Here is a 4,214-nt window from a genome sequence, read left to right as displayed (position 1 = left end):
CAGTTTGTTGTTTTTGTTTAGAATAGAGATTGCAGGGCAATTTTTGACTTCTGTAAATAGAGGTCCAGACTATACTCACCAACGCCGGATTCCCAAAGAGGAAGTTCTCTGGGAATCTCCTGCTTTTAACCCCTGTGTGTTCTCAGAGGCGTATCCAAACCTCAGTGGCCAGCACCAGATGCCAATTTTGAATTTGGCTACTGATTGGTCTGACTTAGACTCTTCCAGAAACACACTGCCGGGCCAACCACGACAGAGGGATGAGGACATTCCTTGATCTTGCGGCTGGAATCCTCTTCTAAAGCTATGGAGAAGGATGTAATTGATACCTCAGACTCACTTTTCCCCTTCACATTGAAAAGCATGCGGTGATAATTTGTTCAGCAAAGGCTTCTGGGGCAGCAACTCTCTGGTCAGAGAGAAACACACCTTTCCCAGGCATTGTTTTGGGAAAGCCTGTGAGAAGATTAGAAAAAAGAATGAGAAACAATTCTTGTCTTAACTTGCTGCATCTGGTGTTTTGAACGTGTGGAATGTGTTATGGAGATTTGTTTACCAAAGGGTAGTTTCTTAATTAGCCAATGGTGATGGTGTTTGAATTGGAGGAGCAATTAGGTCCACCAGTAGCGAGCTAGGATATAAAAGTATCTGTTTCTGAATAAAGATTAGTAATCAGCCTTATGTGAATCATGGAGTCAATGTCTACTATTACCCAGCCTGGGGCCCTTGACGTGATAGGCATCCATGCTAAAGTAAGCAAATGTTGAAGTAGCTGTGATTCCATGTGAAGTTTGAATAGAGAAAGACAAGAGAGACCATGTGCCCTCAGGGAGAGAAGAAGACCTCTGTTCCCAGAGATGAAGATGATTTCAGAAATGGATGAAGAGAACATTTGCTCTCAAACAGCTCATCTTTAAACTAATACCCCATAAGCTGACATAAACACGACTGTGGAAAAGACTGAAAAAATGGGAGGGACTTCAAAACTGCACATTTTGCCGGGTGGCTACTATTCATGGAAATGAAAAGCCACAAGACAACAGTTTTCTTCTGGAGAAGTCTCCATAACATCAGCAAGAGGAACTTTTCTCCCTAAGTGAACTGAAGAAAGACTATTCTAGAGATAGTAAACTGGCTGAAAATTTTAGGGTTTGTCTTCCTACATTGTCAGGTTGTATGGAGAGGAGAAGAGTTCTGAAAGTTTTGTTCTGATTCTTATTACTCTTTCTTTTAGTTACTGTTAAAAAACTTTTCTTCACACTCTTTTAAAGTTTTGAGCTAACTTGCCCTTTCTCCTAATCCTAGCTCACAGCAGGAAAGTATAAGTAGGTTTTAGTGAGTGCACTGGTAAGTAGCCAACACCGAACCCCACCACATTAATTGATGCATTTGCCAAGAAATCTTAAATTGGTGAAGCAAAACTGCTACAGAATACTTGTGATGAACTGCATGAGAGCAGAAGAAAATCAAGGCAGAGCCATGGTTCCTCAGGACTTGCTTGATCCCAATGAGCCCCATGGTGCATTTGGAGCTGAGCCCTGGAACCTCACGGCCTGAGAGGAGATTGCACAAACCTTTCCAGGAGTCAAAGTCAGAGGAAACCCCAAAGAGTCTCAAGGCATGAATGGGTCCAACTGAAGTCCATCCCAAACACAGGCTCCTCATGAACTCCTTGGAGGAGAGAATTGGAGGTCAGGATGGCACAAAAACCCCACAGAGACTCAGTGTGGAAAGGAAATTCCAAAGTACCATGAAAACCTAAAGTATCTCGAAGTATTAATGAGCCCCACTGAGTGGCAGGACAGAGCTCTCATGGACTCATTGAAGAAGATAATTAGGGTCATGTTTGCACAAACCTCTCACAGAGTTTGTATCAAAAGGGAGACACAAAATATCTTAAAATAGTGAGTACCTTGAAGCATTAATGAGCCCCACTGAGTGTTGTTACTGACAAAGCCTCTCCAGGGACTAATTACAGCAGATAATTGGAGGCCATGATTGCACAAACCTCTCAGAGACTCCAAGGCAAAAGCCAAACCCAAAGTCCTTTGAAAAACCTGCAGTCCCTGGAAGCATTCAGGAGCCACCAGGGCCATTGCTGAGCAAGGCTCCCCAGGAACTCCTTCCGGCAGATCCTTGAGGCCACGTGGATGCTTGGAGTTGTGGAGAGGTTTCTTCAGCTGCCTCTCAGGGACTGATGTTCAGGGCCTGAGCACAAAGCCCCAGAGGGTCATTCAAGTCCTGCTGCTGTGTCTGTGCTGCTGAGCTGGGCTGGGCTCCTGGCCCAGAGGCAGCTCCTGGTAAGCAAGAAGAGCTTCAAAAGCACATTTCTCTTGATGAGCAGCTCTTGTGGCAGCCCAGCAGGGCTGGGGCACTGCCTGCAGCCAGCCTGGGCACAGCCCAGAGGCACAGAGGGGTTAAACTCAGCCTGGGCTGGGAGCACAGAGCAGAGCTCACTCAGGGCTTACTAGAGTAGAAACCATCCCAGGTTTGAAACAATCATTCCCTGGCTGTGGAAGAGAAGCTGCAGTTCCTGCAGGGATCTCCTGGAGCTGGCACATCCCACAGCTTTTAGGAGCTTTCAGGAGCACTCTCAGAGCTGCTCCAGGGCAGGGATGTGGCCCCAGGGCAGGGCTGGCTTTCCCTGCTGCCCCAGCCGAGGCACAGCCCAGGGCAGCTCCTGTTGCCAGGCTCTGCTGCAGGGCTGAGCAGCCGCGGGTGCAGCCAGGGGTGCCCAGGGCTGTCCTGCAGAGCAGGCTCCTGCAGCCCAGGGCGCTGTGCTGGGGCAGGGACTCTGCTGCCTGCCAGGGACAGCTCTCAGCCGGCCCGGGGAGCTGCTCCCAGCGCTGGGGAGAAGCTGTGGGGGGAAGGAGCCACCCTGAGCAGGGCAGGTGCTGCTGCTGAGAGGGGCTGGGTGGGGCAGGGCTGCTCCCAGCTCCAGAGCAGCCTGGGCACAGCTCCAGAGGATACTTCCCAAAGAAGGTAAGCCTGGCATTGCTGGAAAGATCAGGAGCTTTCCTGAGAGTGTTTTTAATTTCCTGCTTGGAGTAGGATGGGAAAGTTGGGGTGATGACAAAAATATTTTTTACTTTTGATACATTTTCATATATTCATATTTCTATAAATTACTATTATATAGTTATAAAACTATAATCCTTATATAACTCTACTGAACTCTTTATTAACTCTATTAAACGACTATTATATACTTCTTTAACTATAATCCTTAATTAACTCTAGTACATTTCCTAACCTTTCTCCTAGAATTTAGAACAATAAGCTGACTCTCTAAATACATTCCTGATACTGTATAGTCTTATCAGCAGGAGGACCTACAAAAAGAACATTTTTTGACCAGAATGTGAGTAGTCATAACAAAAAGTGATTGCAAAGAAGCCCTTGGACCAACTCCTATGACTTCAGCAACTGTGTGTAACTGGGGAAACAGAATCCCCTATTCGATGTTCCTGTTAAATATCCTAATTAATCCACCTTAATGAATTGTTGAAATCAGTTGTGCCCAATTCCCACTTGGACACCTAGAATCTTCCAATAAATGTCTGGTTTTTACTTTACTGTTCTAACACCTTTGCAGGATTTTTTTTTCTCTTCTGATTAGAGACAACAGGGGAATGAGAAAAGCAGAGCAGGAATTTTAATCCCAGAATCACAAAATATTCTGAGTTGAAAGGGACACACAGGATCACCAAATGAATGTTTGAACATTTACAGGTACTCCAGAACTGTAACTTTGGATGGTCATTCTCAGCCTCCCAAAGGGCCCTCAGCCACTCCTCAGCCCTGGACAGCAGCAGCATCACCTCTGCAGGGCCCAGCAGGGCTCTCCTGAGCTGCCCTTGCCCACCTGCACACACAGCCTGCCCCAGCCAGGGCCCTGCACACAGGCAGGTTTCTGTAGGGCCGGGGCCAGGGCACACAGGGTGGGATGGGCTCTGTGAGCGCTGGCAGGGACAAGGCTCCTCTCAGGAGGGAATGTCCAGGCCCAGGGAGATGCTCAGGCAAGGAGAGGGGGCTGAACAGAGCAGTGCTGGGGCAGGAGGGCACTGTTGGTGTGTGGGAGGTGCTGGGCACAGCTGGGCACGGGAACACTGTCCTGAGTGCCCGGCTGTCTCTGCCCTGCCCTCTCAGGCACAGCACCACAGCATCTTATCTTGTTTCTGCCCTGCCCTGATATTGTCACTGTTATCTGCTGC

This window comes from Passer montanus, unplaced genomic scaffold, assembly GCF_014805655.1.
Source record: "Passer montanus isolate IOZ18808 unplaced genomic scaffold, ASM1480565v1 scaffold1135, whole genome shotgun sequence".
Lineage (NCBI taxonomy): Eukaryota > Metazoa > Chordata > Aves > Passeriformes > Passeridae > Passer > Passer montanus.
The sequence above is the reverse complement of the archived record's forward strand: the minus strand, read 5'-3'. Positions refer to the sequence as shown.